The sequence below is a fragment of the Pleurodeles waltl genome, chromosome 12, assembly GCF_031143425.1.
Source record: "Pleurodeles waltl isolate 20211129_DDA chromosome 12, aPleWal1.hap1.20221129, whole genome shotgun sequence".
In the NCBI taxonomy this organism is placed as follows: Eukaryota; Metazoa; Chordata; class Amphibia; order Caudata; family Salamandridae; genus Pleurodeles; species Pleurodeles waltl.
In genome coordinates, this window is record NC_090451.1 from 614,138,266 (window position 1) to 614,159,234 (window position 20,969).

General features: G+C 44.0%; 1 protein-coding gene across 3 annotated transcripts in view; it reads right to left on the reverse strand.

The window, feature by feature from the left end:
• The window catches only part of LOC138268342 (SLAM family member 5-like), a 160,895-nt gene that overhangs the window by 58,834 nt on the left and 81,092 nt on the right, over window positions 1-20,969 (reverse strand). The window contains exon 2 of one of the 3 annotated variants that reach the window (XM_069217895.1): window positions 19,962-20,099. The exons of the other annotated variants lie outside the window; for them this stretch is intronic. The gene's annotated coding sequence lies outside the window, so the exon portion shown is untranslated. The remainder of the gene's footprint in view (window positions 1-19,961; window positions 20,100-20,969) is intronic. 3 annotated transcript variants of the gene reach the window in all.

Consider the following 20,969-nt stretch of genomic DNA (forward strand, 5'->3'; position numbering starts at 1 on the left):
TTATGTTCCTTCTCATCCTCACAATAAACCAAGACGTCATCCTGAAGCATCACTGTGAGAGGGATTTGTTTTAGCATATCCTGCATTATTCTTTGGAATGTGGCAGCCTCTGAAGCAAGCCCAAAGGGCATGAGTATATACTGATAGGCACCCATGGGTTACAGATGAAGTGAGGTGACGTGAAGAAAGATGTAACTCTGCCTGGTGATAGAGAGGTTAAAGGTCTAGCACACTAAAACATCTGGTATCATTAATTAGGTTTGGATCCTTGTCGACGAGGGGAAGATAATGCTTATCTATCCATATATAAGCGCTTAAATCACATAAGTCTACACAGGGTCTGATGTCCCTACCAGATGTCTTAGGGGCGATTATTAGGAGCCAACAATTGTGAAATTTCAATAGGCTCTATGGCTCCTAATTTAAGCAACCTGTTTAATTCAAATTTCAAAGGGGCTTGCATTTGATGGGTAAGGTGTCTTACTTTGTGTGCTACTCGTTTTGCCTTGGTTTTTAATTTAATGAGATATTTGTACTTTTTTTATTTATTTTTTATTTTATTTTTAGCAAACCCAGTTAATCAGAGAATGCATCAAGAAAGTCTTCACCGACATTACCACACAGTGATGGATCAACTCAGATATCAAATTCTGTACTATTCGGGTCAAGTTTGATCCCCAATTATTTTTGATTGTGTCGATCTGAGTAAGTTGGACCTTTTCCTTGTCACATACCGTTCCAAAAGTATTCCTCTCTCTAAAACCGATTCTCATTGTAGGCATACCATCTAAGGGAATGGGGTCCCCATTGTTCTCTCCTAGATTAATGTCAAGGTTTTCTAACTCACCTTGCTTCTCTGGGGGCAGTTGTTCAATTACGCTACTATCCAACAACGTAAAAAGGGAACACGAATCTGCAAATATTGTTACAGACTTAGGGGGTCTCCGCCGCCCGCCAAAGTCCCGCCGTCAGAATACCGCTGCGCGGTCAAAAGACCGCCGCGGTAATTCTGAGTTTCCCGCTGGGCTGGCGGGCGACCGCCAGAAGGCCGCCCGCCAGCCCAGCGGGAAACCCCCTTCCATGTGGATGCCGGCTCCGAATGGAGCCGGCGGAGTCGAAGGGGTGTGACGGGTGCATTTGCACCCGTCGCGATTTTCAGTGTCTGCTTGGCAGACACTGAAAATCTTGGTGGGGCCCCTGCAGTGCCCATGCCATTGGCATGGGCACTGCAGGGGCCCCACGACACCCGTTACCGCCAGCCAGGTTCTGGCGGTCAAAACCGCCAGAACCAGGCTGGCGGTAAGGGGGTCGGAATCCCCATGGTGGCGCTGCCTGCAGCGCCGCCGTGGAGGATTCCCTAGGGCAGCGGGAAACCGGCGGGACACCGCCGGTTTCCCGTTTCTGACCACGGCTGTACCGCCGCGGTCAGAATGCCCATGGATGCACCGCCAGCCTGTTGGCGGTGCATCCGCGGTCCCCGGCCCTGGCGGTAGACAACCGCCAGGGTCGGAATGACCCCCTTATTGTCCAGAGTTATGTCAGTGTCCCAAGAAGGAAATTTTACATTTTTGGTATTGTCTTGTAATTGGAACACCAGTTTCTTTTTCGGCTCAGATTCAACTGCAAGCATTTGTTTAGAGTGTGTATCCTGACACACTCTGGCAAAATGCCTATTTTCCCCACGTTTTCGGCAATTAGCCACTCTAGCTTGGCAATTGAAATTACTGCTATGTGTCCCACACTGCCACATCGATAACATCTAGGTGTATCCATTCAAATGATCAGACTCATTGGGTTGACTTATTTTGCTCGATTCATGATTATTTATTACATTAACGTCAGCAGATGTTTCTACGCATATTTTCATTTCCTTGATGCAGTCAGCTGTGTGTTCCCTGCTTACAGCCTTATTGCAATGTCAATAGTTTGTTTTAGTCAGCATCTTTTGGCAACAATTTTTCCTATACTAGGTTTGTTGGTACACCTCACTAACTACTTCTGTATGAGGGAATTCACTTGTGGGCCAAATTCACAGGTGTCAGAAAGACCCTGCAGAGCAGCAATGTTTGTGTTAACTTTATTGTTTTTCCCTTGAGTTCTTCCAAAGAATTTATGCATTTCAAATGCATGTATTTTGTTTCCAAAGTGTTACTCAAACCTATTAAAAGTAAGTTGATACACATTCAAAGAAGCATCAAAGCCATTTTCATCTTTTAGAGTTTCAGAAATATTTTCATACGTTTTCTGACCTTCTCTGCCGCTATTATGAAGTAGGATGTGCTGCTTACGCAGCGGTTGACATTTTTCACCATCAGTCGTATGAGACAGGATTCATGCAACGTTGTCCACTGCTTCGATGCAAGATGTGGTTCTTCCACTTCATTAAAAAATAAGAGACTGTGACATATGTGCTGGGGCCACAGTATACGTTTCTGGTGCAGATCATTAATGATGCTGATACTTAAAGTTGTTTTGCACTTTAAAAAAAGAAAGGACATTTTACAACTTTTATATATAATTAGTTGTGGATAGTGCAATGTTTTATGACTTCTCGATGAGTTTGTTGTCTAGTTTGGATTACTATATAGAGGTGTGCAATTGACACATCTAGAAGGCTTGAACCAAAAGCTTGCCTGTAATACTAAAGAAAGGCTGCTGTAGAAAATGTGGATCCCAGTAACGGCATGGAGCAAGCTGTTCTGTTTTTATACCTATGGGGAGGGAAGTTCAACCCAACACAAGGTGTGGCTGACAGAAAACATAAAGAAAAATATTGTATCTGAGTGAGGGATCTCCGTGACTCCTGGAGATGGCAGCACAAAAAGGAGAGAAACAGAGAATGAACATGCCTGAGAATACATGCTGAAGAAGTACAGTGCAGCTATAATGATGAAATGATAAGAGTGTGTGTTACACAGACAGTGATATCCATTAGAACACTTTTCTTTTATCAATGCTTGGCAATGAAGCGGTGGGAACTTGCTGCCAACCTTCCACACATAAGGCAGTGCTCTTTATGATATGTGTTTGGCCCTGTGCTTTGCAATAAGCGCTGAGCTTGTGATGAAGCTGTGCAGGTACAAAGTGAGGCTGCACACAGTTGAAGTTTGTGCAGAGCGTGGTGCTTATCAGAGCAAATTGTGATATTCAAAAGGTGCCCACCTGTACTGTCTTAGGCAGAACTCACACTGCCAACATTTACCTACATTTGAAGTTGTCTGTGTATCTGCGTTTCATGCAGGAGTACTATTTAAGGGTGATGGCGTTACTGTCCCAACACAGCTCAAATAGCTTGTCACCAGTGTAGTGTTCAATAGATCCAATTATGTGGTGTTCTTCTAGATCAGCTTTATTGATACACCATCACAATCCAGTCAGACATAAAACATAATGAAATGTTAGGACTACAGTTAGCGGAAGGGAAGGTTCAATTTAATGAAGTGGGGAGGAAAAGAAGAGGAAGGAACCATTGAGGACAAGAATTACAACACTCAGAACCATGTTACACACAGCCTTCCTCCTAGCACCTTCCATTTGCACTTGCAATTTGGGTTTCCTTTCACCTTCCACCACCGTCTCCTCCCCCCCCCCCCACTTGCATCCTGTGCTCCCAAAATATTCCTAGGAGCCCATCCCTGGCTCTTTTGAATGCTGGAGTTGCCAATACAAAGTCTTCATAGTCCTGATTTCTGCTCATTAGAGGTTGGTGTGCCAAGACATTAACAGGGAGAGTCAAGCCACCCCTGAGGGAGTGCTCCATCATGGTGCTAACGAGCACGGTGCTTGGGTGGAGGAGTGTCGCCCCCCTGCCAGCAGCAGCTGCAAGCCTTTTAATACAAAATGGTAAACTGTTTATTGTTGTTTTGTATTAAAAGGGGCGGGGCCACAGACTGTGACGAGCGCTGAGGGGATGCACAGCACTCCCCCTCATTGCACATGTATGTTTGGCCAGCCGTCTCGGGCCGGCCAAACACGTATGCGTAGTGGGCCCTCTCCAGCCCGGCACTGTGTTGCTGGCTGAAGAGAGTAGGCACAGACTCCCAGTCTGCCTGGAAGTGCCCTAGCTGGGCACTCCCAGCCAATCATAAGACTGATCTGAGCAGTGTCAGGATTGGCTGCAGGGCAGGCTGGGAGCCTGTGCTTGCAGCAGAGGAGCGGCGCAGTGGTGGCAGCGGTGGCGACGAAGATCCAGGTAAGTTTTTTTTTTTTTTTTTTTTTTTTTTTTTTAAATTAATTTCCCGACCACTGCGCTTCACCCTGCCTCTAGAAAGCACCAATAGCCGCACCTGCTAAAGAGCCTCTGCATGAGCCAAGCTATGAACATTTTTGACATGCAAATCATGTAACAAACAGCGTAAAATGAAATAAAGTTTTCAAAATTCAAAAAAGTGTATTTCTATAACATGCAGAAACATTTTACCTTAACACATCAGACTGTATCGCTGCAATGTATGGCATTTAATAGAACTGACAGTTTTTCATTATGAACTTCGAAACAATCATTCTCTCCCCACACCCCCACCCCAATGAAGATTTCATTAGTAAATCAAGAGGCAGGCCATTTGTCCTGGGTACCCTCTATGTGGCCAATGGTGGTGTTATAAATGGATTACCATTATGTTATACTAAATCTAAGAATCGTATTTGAAGGTTCTTTCATAAATAAGTAAATAAATGCTTAGGGTCACATACTTTGGTCAAATGGGGAAGCAGAGATTGATCACAGGATGTCTTGTTTCACATTGAACTATTTAGCCGTTAGATGGATATCTCTTTCTCTTGCACATTTTACATAAAATGTCACTACTTTGGGTCTTAATAAAACTTTAACAGATGGTATACTCTTTAAGAATATGTCCAATATCCCATCTGCTGTATTAAAAGGGCATTATAGTTTATTGCATCTGCCCCATTTGTGAAAGAGTATCCCTTCTGATAAACCGTAAATAAGGCCCATTGTGTTTAATTCTTGGCATATGAGGCTACACTGAGGGTGTAAGTAGAAGCTACATGAAGGCTTAGCTTGTTTTGTGCTTGACAATCCAAGAAAACCTTGAGCTGAGCCAGATACAGGAATCAGGCTTGATCATGGTTGCAGCCTTCAGTGGCTTGTCTTCTACTACTCATGCCTGTTACCCCCACCCCGTACTCTTACTGTTTATTTCATTCTTTAAGGTTCTTTTTCATCGCTGCGTTCTCCTTTTGTGATGGTATTTCTTCCATTTGTTTCTTTCTTGACTTTTCTTTCTTTCACTTTGTCATAGTCTGAATATGATAAACATGTTCCGGAAGAAAGAGGTCCAGTGCCTATTGTTGCAAGTACTGGTAAAAGTCTAAGCCCTGTACCTCTTCTGTGTCTTATAGTAGCTAGTAAACACCATTTAAACCTACAGAAGCTAAAATTATTGCCCTTGTCCATGCATAGTGGTCGACCAACTGTTTGGAAAGTCTATATATTTAGATAATGTGCATCAACTTATAAATACAGTAAAATGGCAGAGCTGTTTGCTGGTCTCTGTCCTACAACGGAGTCCATCACAGGTAAGTGACTTTGATGGTTTTTTACCTTTACCCTGCATCTTTCACCATGCAGAAGTTGACAACACAGCTAAGCACTTATTACTTTAAATTGGTTATTATTATGCGGTAGAGGTAAAATGGAGAAAGGGTTATTTTAAGATTAAATGGTGGGTAAAGGTAATGGGGATAAGGGTTAACTTTTGGGATATATATATATATACATATATATATATACTAGATACCTGCCAAGAAGTTAGTGGACCACTATGCACGGACAAGACCTATAGTTTAGGCTTTTGTATGTTAAAATGAGGCTGAGTTAAGGGCATCCTGGCGAAACATGTCAGTTGGAGTTCCTGTTTTATCATGCTGTCAAAAATGAATAAATCAAAAAAAGCAATATGTAGACTTGTTTTCCACAAGAATTAGAATTCAAATCTATATAAATCAGCACTAGTTCTACCGCTTAGCGGTTGAGCAAACCCTGGATCCAGTTGTTTGGAAAAGATACATTTATTGCAGGCAAAGGAAACAAACAAAAAGTGTTTCGACCTCACACGATTTTGATCATTTGTTTTCCTAGTCCCTTCACACTGTCATTAATATGCTACAAAGCGTCACCAGCAAGAAAAGGGTAAAAAGACTCATTGTGCAGCACCAGATCAAAATGAAATAAATATTTTTAACATAACTTCTACACAATTTATCATTTCTATAAATTAACCTTCATCAAACATATATATAATCCATCCAAGAAATCATAATCTTGCCCGTTTTGGGCTCGTTTGGTACGTGACTATAAACTAAGTTAATTTTAACATGCATTCATTTTTAAGAAAAAATGAATTCATCATTTCTGTAATTCAACCTTCATCATACACATATAATTCAAGAAGAATCATGTCAGCCAAAGACTTTCAAGGGGTTCATAATGGAGCTAGGACACTTGCAAGCTACTTGTAAATTGGTTCAATCCCAAGTAATCCTAGGGGTGGGGGTCGGGTCTCCAGTTTATGTAGGTTCGAATCCCACTTTATACTACAGGCTGGTTGCATAATCCCACAAGGGATGAACAGAGATGAAGAGTTACACTCCCATTTATAGATTGTGTCTGGGGGCTCCATGGAGCTAGAAAATTAAATGATATAGGTAGGCATTAGGGAATGGGAAAAGGGTACATTGAAATCATTGTGGTTTGGATTAATGTATGAAATATGAGGAATTCAAAAGATGGCACAGGGTCTATTGCTGTGAAAAGTTGAGCCTGCTCGTGATCAGGGTGTTGAGCCTACTATAGGTGTATAAAAAAAACCTTTAAAGCACCCGTATTCCAATAAGTATACAGAAGATGAATTAAGAGTCCCAGGGTATGTTCAAATTATGTTTCTTTATTATATCTTCACTTTCGCTCCAGCCAAGCCAACACGTGTTTCATCTGGGTTATATCTCCCCTTGACTTCCTCAGGACTTTTAAGGCTGTCAACAGTATATACAAAAACATACAAAAGTATTTATTATATCTCTTCTTGTTCTCTATTTCTATTTCATATATAAGTACAAATGTAAAACTACACAATAGTACACACAATCTGATTATATAGTACCCAGTGGAAATCATATAAAATAGTGCTCAACGCAAATTGCTGTGAAAATCTTATTATTCTCCAATATAGTAAGATCAAAATTCTTAGTGTCGTATCAAAACTCCATGTGTTCCAAAACATGCACACACAGGTGAAGTCCCTCAACCCACCTATTTAGTGTCAATTTCTTTAGTGCTCCTAATATTTAAATTGCTCTAAATACAATTGTACTTGCTCCAGTGAAACTTCCAGATTTGTTTTTTCTCTATACGGTCAATTCCATCATAAATTCAATTGCTCCTCTTCCAATATCATACCTATATAATAGCCAAACAAGTTAATTTAACCACCCCTTCTTAGTAGTTAGATTACTATAGGAGTATGTTGGGACATGAAACCACTTGTAGGTACTACACCAGATTGTGTAGGCAATACAGTACACTGTAGGGAACTATACCTGAATTGTTTTGGAGATCTAATTGATCAACTAAGTAACATCAATGCGTTGGGGCTCTTGGTTATGATGAGGAGATTATGTGCCCCGATCTCTTGCTGAAACTCAAAAGACAGAATTGATCATTAATTATATGTGTGTGATGAAGGTTTAATTACAGAATGCTTTAATTCATTTTTTCTTAAGAATGAATGTTTGTCACATATAAAACGTTTGTCTTGGACATGATTATGAAAATATTTACTGTGATTTTTCACATGATTATAATTAATATGATTTCTTTGATGGATTATATATGTTTGATGAAGGTTATTTTTTTTTTAGAAATGATGAATTAATTGAGCACAGTTATGTTAAAAATATTTATTTACTTTTGATCTGACGTTGCACAATGAGTCTTTTTACCCTTTTCTTGCTGATGACTCTTTGTAGCATATTAATGACTGTGTGAACGGACTAGGATAACCAGTGATCAAGAACATGATGTGGGATCAAAATGGGGTTTGTTTGGTTCCTTTACTTGGAAAAAAAGTATCTTTTCAAAACAACTGGAACCGCAGTGGCTTGCTTGTTCAACTGCTAAGCAATATAACTGGTGCTGATACTATTAGGTGGCAGCATCTGGTTACGAGCCCCAACCAGCGTGGCTGGGCATCCATTTGCCATCAACTGTTGCAGATCTGTGTATATATATATATATATATATATCTGTGGTCACCAGTAGGTAGGTGTAGGAAAGTACCATCTTGCCTGGCATGTTACCCCCATATTTCACTGTATATATGTTGTTTTAGTTGTATGTGTCACTGGGACCCTGCCAGCCAGGGCCCCAGTGCTCTAAAGTGTGCCTGAAAGTGTTACCTGTGTTATGACTAACTGTGTCACTGAGGCTCTGCTATCCAGAACCTCAGTGGTTATGCTCTCTCATTTCTTTCCAAATTGTCACTAACAGGCTAGTGACCAATTTCACCAATTCACATTGGCATACTGGAACACCCTTATAATTCCCTAGTATATGGTATTGGGGTTCCAGGAGATCCCTATGGGCTGCAGCATTTCTTTTGCCACCCAAAGGGATCTCTGACAATTCTTACACAGGCCTGCCACTGCAGCCTGAGTGAAATAATGCACACATTATTTCACAGCCATTTTCACTGCACTTAAGTAACTTATAAGTCACCTATATGTCTAACCTTTACCTGGTAAAGGTTAGGTGCAAATTTACTTAGTGTGTGGGCACCCTGGCACTAGCCAAGGTGCTCCCACATAGTTCAGGGCAAATTCCCCGGACTTTGTGAGTGCGGGGACACCATTACACGCGTGCACTACACATAGGTCACTACCTATGTGTAGCTTCACAATGGTAACTCCGAATATGGCCATGTAACATGTCTAAGATCATGGAATTGCCCCCTCTATGCCATCCTGGCATTGTTGGCACAATCCCATGATCCCACGGGTCTGTAGCACAGACCCTGGTACTGCCAAACTGCCTTTTCAGGGGTTTCACTGCAGCTGCTGCTGCTGCCAACCCCTCAGACAGGTTTCTGCCCTCCTGGGATCCAGCCAGGCTTGACCCAGGATGGCAGAACAAAGGACTTCCTCAGAGAGAGGGTGTCACACCCTCTCCCTTTTGAAAAAGGTGTTAAGGCAGGGGAGGAGTAGCCTCCCCCAGCCTCTGGAAATGCTTTCATGGGCACAGATGGTGCCCATTTCTGCATAAGCCAGTCTACACCGGTTCAGGGACCCCTCAGCCCTGCTCTGGCGCGAAACTGGACAAAGGAAAGGGGAGTGACCACTCCCCTGACCTGCACCTCCCCTGTGAGGTGCCCAGAGCTCCTCCAGTGTGCTCCAGATCTCTGCCATCTTGGAAACAGAGGTGCTGCTGGCACACTGGACTGCTCTGAGTGGCCAGGGCCAGCAGGTGACGTCAGAGACTCCTTCTGATAGGGTTCTTCAGGTGTTGCTAGCCTATCCTCTCTCCTAAGTAGCCAAACCCTCTTTTCTGGCTATTTAGGGTCTCTGCTTTGGGGAATTCCTCAGATAACGAATGCAAGAGCTCATCAGAGTTCCTCTGCATCTCTCTCTTCACCTTCTGCCAAGGAATCGACTGCTGACCACGCTGGAAGCCTGCAAAACTGCAACAAAGTAGCAAAGACGACTACTGCAACTCTGTAACGCTGGTCCTGCCGCCTTCTCGACTGTTTTCCTGGTGGTGCATGCTGTGGGGGTAGTCTGCCTCCTCTCTGCACTAGAAGCTCCGAAGAAATCTCCTGTGGGTCGACGGAATCTTCCCCCTGCTATCGCAGGCACCATAGAACTGCATCACCGGTCCCCTGGGTCTCCTCTCAGCACAACGAGTGAGGTCCCTTGAATCCAGCAACTCTGTCCAAGTGACTCCCACAGTCCAGTGACTCTTCTGTCCAAGTTTGGTGGAGGTAAGTCCTTGCCTTCCCACGCCAGACTGCATTGCTGGGAACTGCGTCTTTTGCAGCTACACCGGCCTCTGTGCACTTCCGGCGGAAATCCTTTGTGCACAGCCAAGCCTGGGTCCACGGCACTCTAACCTGCATTGCACGACTTTCTAAGTTGTCCTCCGGCGGCGTGGGACTCCTTTGTGCAACTTCGGGTGAGCATCATTTCACTCCTCTTTGTAGTGCCTGTTCTGGCACTTCTGCGGGTGCTGCCTGCTTCTGAGAGGGCTCCTTGTCTTGCTGGGCGCCCCCTCTGTCCCCTGACGCAATTGGCGACATCCTGGTCCCTTCTGGGCCACAGCAGCATCCAAAAACCCTAACCACACAATTTGCAGTTAGCAAGGCTTGTTGGCGATCTTTCAGCGGGAAAACACTTCTGCACGACGTGGGACATCCATTCTCCAAAGGGGAAGTTTCTAGCCCTTGTCGTTCCTGCAGAATCCTCAGCTTCTACTGCCTAGTAGCAGCTTCTTTGCACCCACAGCTGGCATTTCCTGGGCATCTGCCCATCTCCGACTTGCTTGCGACTTTTGGGCTTGGTCCCCTTGTTCCACAGGTACCCTCGTTTGGAAATCCATTGTTGCTGCATTGTTGGTTTGTGTCTTTCCTGCAGAATTCCCCTATCACGACTTCTGTGCTCTTTGGGGAACTTTAGTGCACTTTCCACTCACTTTTCAGGGTCTTGGGGTGGGCTGTTTTTCTAACGCTCACTGTTTTCTTACAGTCCCAGCGACCCCCTACAAGGTCACATAGGTTTGGGGTCCATTCATGGTTCGCATTCCACTTTTGGAGTATATGGTTTGTGTTGCCCCTATCCCTATGTGTCCCCATTGCATCCTATTGTAACTATACATTGTTTGCACTTTTTTCTAAGACTATACTGCATATTTTTGGTATTGTGTACATATATCTTGTATATATCTGCTATCCTCATACTGAGGGTACTCACTGAGATACTTTGGCATATTGTCATAAAAATAAAGTACCTTTATTTTTAGTATATCTGTGTATTGTGTTTTCTTATGATATTGTGCAAGTGACATTAGTGGTACTGTAGGAGCTTCACTCGTCTCCTAGTTCAGCCTAAGCTGCTCTGCTAAGCTACCATTATCTATCAGCCTAAGCTGCTAGACACCCTATACACTAATAAGGGATACCTGGGCCTGGTGCAAGGTGTAAGTACCCCTTGGTACTCACTACAAGCCAGTCCAGCCTCCTATAGTAGGTAGTTAAAATCTAGTTTCTATAGGCTCAGCATGGCCCCTGGTGTAAATCCGTGTATGGATCTGCAGATTTGGGAACAAAAATAAAATAAATATATACCCACACACCTACTCAGATACCAATACAGACACACTCACACAAAGCAGACACTCTCACACCCAGGCAAACATTCTCACACTCACATAGACACCCAGACACACACACAGTCATACCCAGACATGCTCACACCCTGACACATTCTCATACCCACATAGACCTCTCACACCCAGGCACACACTCTCACTCACACTCAGAGACTCAAACACCCACTCTTACAGCCAGATACACACTCTTACACCTACTTGCACACCCAGACACACCCCCTCACACTGTCAAACCCAGACACGTGCTGCCGCACCCACTATCACACCCAGACACACTGGCACCCACTCTCATACACACTTTCCGAACCACTCAGACACACACACACACCCAGATGCTCTCACACCCACTCTCACACCTAGACAATCCCACACCCACTCTCACATCCAGGCAGACACTCTCATACCCACACTCACACCCAGACACAGTCTCACATCCACTCTCAGACCCTGACACACCTCTCACATCCACTCTTACACCCAGACACTCACTATCACACCCAGACACTCACGTCCACTCACACCCAGAAAGACACTCTGACAACCACTCTCACATCCAGAAACACTCTCTCAAACCCACACTCACTCCCAGACACATGCACTTATACCCTCTCACACCCTAACACAACCTCTGACACCCACTTTAACACTCTCTTACACTGAGACACACACACTTTCCCACCCACTCTCACCCTCACATAGACACTCTCACACCCAGATACTCACAACCAGAGACACATTAACCCACTCGCATACACTCTCATACTCCCACTCTCACATTCAAACGCTCTCACATCCAGATAGAAACTTTCACATCCACACTCACAGACACAGTCACACCCAGAGAGAGCGACACACATTCTCACACCCACAGACACTCTCACACCCAGAAACACATGCTTACACCCACACTCATACCCAGACACACACATTCGCACCCGCTCTCACACCCACACACACACCCTCTGACACCCACTCTTACACCCAGAGACACACTATCACACCCATTCTCACACCCAGACACTCTCACACCCACTCTCACCCCCAGACAGACACTCTGACACAGTCTCACATCCAGGCAAACACAGTCACACCCAAACATGCACACTCACACCCACTCTCACTCCCAGACACACTCACACCCACTCTCAACCATAGACGGACACTCTCAAACCCACTCTCTCACCCTTAAACACTCACACCTATTTTCAAACCCATCCACACACACTCACACCCAGACACATCCTCTGTCACCCACTCTCACACCAGGACACTCTCACACCCAGACACACACTTTCACACCCATATAGACACTCTTGCACCCACTTTCACAATCTTGCACCAACTCTCACGCCAAGACACACCCTCTCACGGCCACTCTCACACCAAGACAAACCCTCTCGCACCCACTCTCACACCCAGACACACTCACTCTCATATCCATACACTCTCAAACCTACTCTCACACCCCAACACACACACACTCACCAACTCTCACACCCAGACACTCACACCCGGAAAGACACTGTCACTCCCACTCACACCCACTCGCACAACCAGACACCCATTCTCACACCCAGACACACACACTCACACCCAGACACTTTGACAGCCACCCTTACATCCAGACAATCTCGCACCCACTCTCGCACCTAGACAACCCCACTCTCACACCCAGACATACCCCTTCATATGCACTCTCACACCTAGACACTCACACCCATGCACCCCCTAGCACACCAACTCTCATACCCAGACACACACCCACACCCAAAAACACACTCTCACACAGACTGTCACACCCACTGTGAGAAAACAGGGCTTATTGCAGAGGCCCCATAACTTTTTGCCCCCATTTTCCACTTTTTGCTGGGGTTTTCCTGACTTTAAAGGTGCCCTGGGTACTGCTAACCAGTCCCAGGGCCTGTGCTCTGTGTAAAATGGATATGCAAATTAGGCTAATTATAATTGGCTAAGTTAACCTACCTATAAGTCCCTAGTATATGGTATGGCATGTAGGTTTAGGGACCACAGCATAGGTGGTGCACACCTAGGTGCATTGCTGAGGTGCCCAGTGTCATTTTAAAAGCAAGCCTGCCTTGCTGGCTGCTTTTAAATTAAAGTTATATGCAAATTCGACTTTGGAATTAAAGGTACTTCCAAAGTCTTAAACTACCTTATTTTTACATATAAGTCACCCCTAAGGTGTGCCCTATGTGCCCCTAGGGCTGGGTGCCATGTAACTATAAGCAGGGACTTTATAAAAATAGATTTATAAGCCCTGGTGAGGTAAAAACAGCCAAATTCGTTTTTCCCTCATTGAAGTAAATGGCCTTCATAGGCTAGAATGGGCAGACTTTATTTTAAATTGTAAAGTCTCCTTAAATGTTACATACCAAGAATTTGGTATCAAATTGATTGTTGTAATAAATCCCACAACTTCCAGTTGTTGGATTTAATATAACTTGTCCAGGTAAAAAGTTTAGACTTTACCTAAAAAGTTGCCAATTTCAGCTCTGCATTGTTTTTGCTACTGTGCTCTGATTGGCCAGCCTGCAGCAGCTTCTGCCAGGCTACTTTAATGAGGTGTGAAGTGGCCTGGCTTCACACAAAGGAATGTGCTTGGGGGAGAGAATCTCCCCTCAGCAGATGGTGAGGCAGGAAGGGGGAGGGCTGCCAAACTGGTCTTCAAAGGCAGAGAAGGACATCTGGAGCACCCAGCAACACCCCCACACCCTGCAACCCCAGACAGCTAGGTGCCCCCTTGATTAGATTAGAAGAGGGCAGGAGAGGGGTGTGTTTATGATTTTTAGCCACACCAGTGGGTGGGCTCAGCCAGATCTCTCCTCCAAAAATCAGATTCATCCATTTTGGATTTTTAGAGACTGTTGCCTTCTGGGATGGATTTTTGCCACACTTCCCAGGAAGTGGTCATCACAGGGGGACGACCCTGTCCCTGATTGGAGAACCAGGGCCCCCCTGCTTTTCACCCAGAAGCAAGGATAAAACTAGCAGACCTGCACCCACACCTCAGATCCCCTCCAGAATTCAACAAGAAAGGAACTAAAGAAGAAGAAGGACTGCCCTGCTGGACCCCTGGCCTGCACCTGGACCCTGCACTCAGAAGGACTGCACCAGCTGCACACTTGGGCTTCACCACAAGAAGGACTTTGCCTGGCTTCAACTGGTTCAAGGAGGGACTCCCTGTTTGCTACAGGTGAAAAATTGCTAAACCAGAGTCCCCTGCACCAACTCCTGAAGAAAGCGACCAGCTGACCACTGTCCAGTGGCCAAAAAGGAGTTTGCGCCAGGTGCATTCTGGGAGTTGAAGTCCGCACCCCCCAAGGACCATCACAGAACTTCTGGACCCTTGGGGTGAGCTGTGTACCCCAAAAGAACCTTAAAAGAACATCTGGGTGAAGCCCCAGAAGTTTGGGAAAGATTTGAGAATTTTTGGAAAAAAGCTCCAGAGAGGGACCGACCCGCCGCGGAAATTCTAGCCGGCTTGCCTCAACCGCGACCCGGCCTGACTTCGTGGTTCGTCCCGGTAAAGAAAAACATCCAAAAAAGAGACTAAGTCCGAACGTAAAAAGTTGACCAGGACCTCCCAGCCATCGTATCCGAGAAGGGCTCCATGGACGTCGGATCAAGATCCAGGTTTACCCCGGTCGAAGGATTTTCATCTCGAAAAAACGACTAAGTCCGAAGGTAAAAGTCTCCACCGAGGAAACCCACATCGCGTATCCGGACAAGGGCTCCAGGAGGTCGGATTCAACTGGCAGGTTCGTCCCGGTGAAGAAAAACTTCAAAATAAAGACTAAGTCAGAAGGTAACTTTTTAACCGAGGCCTCCCGCGACCTGTAGCCGAGCAGGGCTCCATCGCGGTCGGCCTGAAAGTTTGACTTTGCCCCGGTCGAGGTGCAACCAGATGACCCGATTGGCGCTTTTTGTTTCTAAGCGCTAGAAAAGTAATAATTCTTTAAAAATTCATATCTCCGGTTCCCCTGAACCGATTTTAATCGTTTTTGTGTCATTTTAAAGATAAAAATATAAACTATTTTTATAAATTGGTTTTGGATTTTTAAACTGTTTCCTGTGTTTTATTTAATTACTGTTTTGTGATATTTGAATGCTTTACACTTTGTCTCCTAAGTTAAGCCTTGACGCTCGTTGCCAAGCTACCAAGGGTTGAGCTGGGATTAATTTACTGAGACCTAACTGTACCTATGTGGAGGTTAGTGGCTTGTTGCTAGGTGTAGGTACCTACCTGCCCTACCAATAACCCATTTTCCAACACCCACTCTCAGACTCAGGCAGACACTCTCATACCTTGACACACACACACACACACACACAGTTTTGGCTGACCACAACCTGACAGGGAAAGTTGGGGCTGTCATTTTGTTCTATTGGGAAACAGTCCCTAGGGTTGAAATGTGGCTGCACTGTCTATGATGGGGTCCAGGTAGAGGCTGTAATGTGGTGAACTGCCTATGAAGGGGTCAGAGTAGAGGATTCCTGACCCTGCGGGGTTAATTTAGATGTGTAAATCAGCAAATAATGGGCATATGGGTGGGGTTTAATTGATAAAGTGTGGTCCCTATATGGCTATTGAAGTGAGCAGGTTTTGGTTGTGTCATTACGCAAATATGAAGATCCTTTAGCGGATCAGCAAAATAGATAAATCATGAGTACTGCTTTAAAGAAAATATACACTTATATAGGTGTGTGTGTGTGTGTGTATATATATATATATATATATATATATATATATATATATAAATTAATCTTTTTTGTGTTTTTAATTTGCTGAATCCGCAGTTCCGGATCCACTGAGCCATTCTGGTCGCATCAAGGAATCATAGAGTACGGCCCGTCTGTTTTTGGTTCTGTGGAGGATCTACGGATCCAAAAAAATAAGAATACACTTACTAATATTACATTTTTCTGCACACAGATTTCTCATTGTTTAACATTATTTTTGTCCCCTTTCTCCTTGCCTTTCACTGTTTGTCAATGTATTATACTTTCTTTTAACTCAACTTTGTGCCTACCCACTCATTACTTTTCCATTAATTTAAGCACTTCCTATTTGCTTTTTTCTTCCACATTTTGTATTCCTGCTCCTTCAGCCAAGTCCCAAAATAAAAGTTAAAAAAACAAAAAGGGCCAGTTTACGAACATCGTGACCCCTTAGCTCTGGTGGTGGGGTCCCAGAGAGACCTCTCTTCCCCCCCGGGCTAAAACATTTTCATTTTACGAGCAGACACATGGTGGATCAGCTAACCCACTTGTCAAATTTTAAAAAAAACAAAGTGTGTTCTCCCGCGCTTCATTAGTTTAATGTTCCGGGGTTGGCCTTCTGGCCCCCTCCCGATGCCTCAAGGACCGCCATCTCCCTTTTAGATGTGGTGGGGGGGGCAGTGCCCACCGCTCTGGGGACTGCCACCTCCACAGGGCTTCAATCATATAAGGGGGTGGCTCCATCTGACCCCCGCCTGCCCCGGGGACCACCACCCCCGGGGCAACACTGTAGTTGGAGTGAGGGGCTGCTTAGCCCCCCCACACCCTGGTGATCACCAGCTCCCCGGAGCAATCTCTTCATTAATGTGGGGGCCCTGTGGCCCCCCTGCTGCCCCTGGGACCACGACCCACTGGGCACATATTTAGGAAAAGATGAGGGGTCTCTGATGGCCCTGGGGCACCCACCCCAGGGCCGGCGCCTGCTATGTACCGGGGGTGGACATCCAAGCCACAGCAAACACTTCAGGTTTTGATAGCGAGACCTTTAAAGCAGGTCAAAATCCGAAGTTTCATCTCTGTCCTCTGCATGCATGAAGTGGACTGAGATGAACTGCTTCAGCAAGCATGGAGCTTCTGTCAAAGCAGCTCCGTGCTTGCTGAAGCACTGGCACAGTGAGGGAAGCCTTAAAGCTTCCCCCGCAGTGCCAGGTAGTCCGCAAGGGCTTGTATTAAACATTTTTTTTGTTTAAATTAGGGTCTGCGGGGGGAGCCCTTGCGGTCCCACGTAGCCCATAAAGGACTAAATAATTACACTATAAATAAAAAAGGAATAAATTAATAAGTAAAAAGGTAAGGACCCAGGGTTCCTACTTTTTTATTTGTTTTTTTAATATAAAGCACAGAACGGGCTGAAAAGAAACCATAGCTAGGTGCAAAGGTCACAGACCTTTACACTAAGCTATGGGGGTTAATTTTTTTAAAATAAAAAAATATACTTTTTTAAATATATTAGATACTTTTTTTCTGTTAAATGTAACAAAAATATCTCATTCTAAGTATATGAGATAGTAAAGCCTAAAAAACTCTCTCTTTCTTTCTCTCTTTCCGTATTTCAATCAATTTCTCCCACTCATACACCCACTTAGATACTTAAGCACCCACTCACAGACCGACTCCGACATTCACGCACCAACTCATGCACCCACTCACAGACCCACTGGCACCCTGATGCACCCAGTCTCAGACCCATGCACAGACTGACGCACCCACTAAAACATTGATGTACGCACTCTCACGTCCATTCAGACAATCTGACAGCAACTCTCAACAACTCTCAACCCCCAGATACACTCTTTCACACCTAGTCTCACACCCAGAGAAGCTGCAGCGAACTCCCGCTGCGCACAGTGAAAGGGCTGTGCACAGGGTGGGTTTCGATGGTTGGGTGGTGTTGGCCGCATGGTCTGGCTGCAGGCCAGGTCTTGTGGGAAACCTCCTTTGCACATGGGCGAAGTACGTGCACGATTGGGTGCTTATAGGGGATTGGCCTCAGGGCAGGGCCCTTTGGCCGAACTCCACCGCGCGCAGCTGTGGTTGAATTAATGTACAGTAATTAAAATTACTATATGTTAAAAAAAAAACATAGAAATTCACTGAAAAAACAAAGGTTACAGTGATGGTATAGTTAGGAAATAGAATAAAAAATGCCTTAGAAATTAACTGTAGAAAACAAAGGTTACAGGGACATTATAACAGGCACGAAATAACATTGTTTCTAAACTTAGAAATTCACTGAAAAATCTGTGATGTCATATGAGATATTATAAGTGATGTCTCTGACCATGTCATGAGTGATGTAATATGTGAGGTCACAAGCAGTGCATTACGGGAGTACCAGTTAGCTCAGGTAACTATAACTGCTGAATTTCTATGGTTTTGTGTGAGTAAATTCAGAATCTAACTATAACGCCCATGTAACCTTTGGTTGTAGTTTTTTTCAGTGAATAAATATATATATATATATATATATATATATATATATATATATATATATATATATATATATATATATATATATATATACACATATATATATATCTGCTGTGGTCCAGTGTTGAAAGCAAAAAGTGAAGTTGGAGGAGATTTATACATTCAGTGCAGTTCTCCTATAGTATCAAAAGGAGACTAGGGAGACTAGAGGGCTATCAGGTGGACTATTATTTGTATTGGGGCACCTTTCATTCACCCTACAAACTTCGGCACCTTTGTGTTCTAATTGTGAAGAATGCTAAACGTCTTTCCACTATCTAAAAACCAAAATGATTCCTGCTAGTTTACTTTGAGATGTTCTAGAAAGACCTGTTTAATGAAGTCCGATTTGACACTCTTTCATATCAATTTACCATAGTAGTGCAGGGTCCACCACTGTTTCATGCAAGTCATTTATGCAACATTCCTGCTACACCAGTGGTTCTTAAACTGTGGCACTCGGACCCCTGGGAACCTGCAAGGCCTACACAGAGGGTCCCCAACTGTGTTACCAAATTAACTAATATTTGAATTAATACATTACAATTAATAAAGTATATAGAAATAAAGAAGCAAAATTAGAAATGTGGAAACATTTTCTGTATTTGATTGTGAATTAAATAAAATATTTCAAAATTTAAGCAGGTTGTTGGTGTATAGTTGTTTTTGTATTTTTGTGTAGTGTTGAAGTTAAAATAAAATAGATTGCTTAGATCAGGGGGCCTCCAGCTTCTAGTAATGATTCAGTGGGGGTCCCCAGATTCCAGTAAGGATACAGTGGAGTAGGAGCAGCTTTAGCGCTGTCGCGTAGGTTCTCATTAGCCTAATGAGGCTACTAGATTTGGACAGCAGAATCACCTGAATTGTGGGTACAATTGCACACCATGCGACACCTGTCGGCCTAATCTGGATTTTCAGCTAGCTAGCAGCACATTATCTCTGCCTAAGAGCAGGGGTGATTGTGGTAACCAAGAGCACTACAGAAAGGACTCCTCAGGGGAATCGTGGTCGATCAAATCTCATCCCTTTCTCTCAGTTGCATTAGTCTCACGTATGCAAAGACAAAGAGAAGCGTAGTTCAATAGGGTTTTATGGAAGTAACTGCAACTTAGAAAAATTGCATGTACACTAAAAGCAAAATGGTGACAAGGAGTGTGAAACACAAAAGCAGTCCCACCATACTTTCACTAGGAAAGATAGATATATTTCTTACCTAAGCTATGTTAGAGCACAGCATGATTAGCTCTAATCCTCCCTTCAGATTTCCCCCCTGGGAAGACATCATCCCCCATACCCGAGTAAGGAAGCCTGTAGACTAGAAAGACACCAACACCACATAGGACAGGGATTCAGCAGTCTAAGCAAACAGCTGTAGCGAAGACGTTCAGCAATCAGTATGCAGTCGTGGTCATCTGGCTGGAATCTCACTCTACTGTGCATGAGACAAAGAAGTGTTTTTATAATAAAACAGTTGATGTTCTAAGAAAAGGTCCCCAAGTAAGAATTTGTATGTTTCTTTTATTGTTGGAGACACAGCGTACCACTTTTGCTGGCAACCCTATCTGACTGCAGCCTTTCTTAGGCAAAGGAACAAATAGATAGGGGAAATAAAACACCACCACAAATGTGGCTAATGCTATAAAAATAAAGTGATATTGAATAAAATGTAACTGAGCTAGAGTGTACAATGGCAGGCCTAGTTTGCTACAATAACATGTCTAAAACATGGCTAAAATAGCTATACAACACCCTCCCCTTGCTAATGCAAAGGTGGTTCAAAGCCTAAAATGTGTAAAAGCTATTAAGATCTATTTATAAAAGCATAAGACGTGAATGTCAATAATGACAAGTTAAAAGACACTTGAGCATGGATTAAAAAAATGGCCAATTTAAAACATTAGTAGTGGCGCCAATAAAACCGAATTCAAAAGTCAATGTCATTTTTAAAATTATCAATTATAACCAGGACAATTGAAGACAGGAAATTTTGTGCTTTGGAAGGTGGTAAAATATAAAAATTGTTTCCAAGGAAAACCATAGAGACTCATGTGCCAAAGCCTCAGCTCCAGCTGAGGCAGCAGCATTCAGTTTTGTGTCTAATGTGGAGTTAAGAGTTGCATTACCCACAAAAGGCAGCTCATAGACAGCTTCCCGTAGCAAACGCACCCTCAACGTACATGTCTGGTAACGAGCCCTCATCGAGAACATCAGCAGATCAGTGTCCAATGCAATGTAGAATAAGTGCAATGTAGAAATAGACTTTCAGTGCAGATTCGATAAGGCACCAAAGGCATCAAAATAT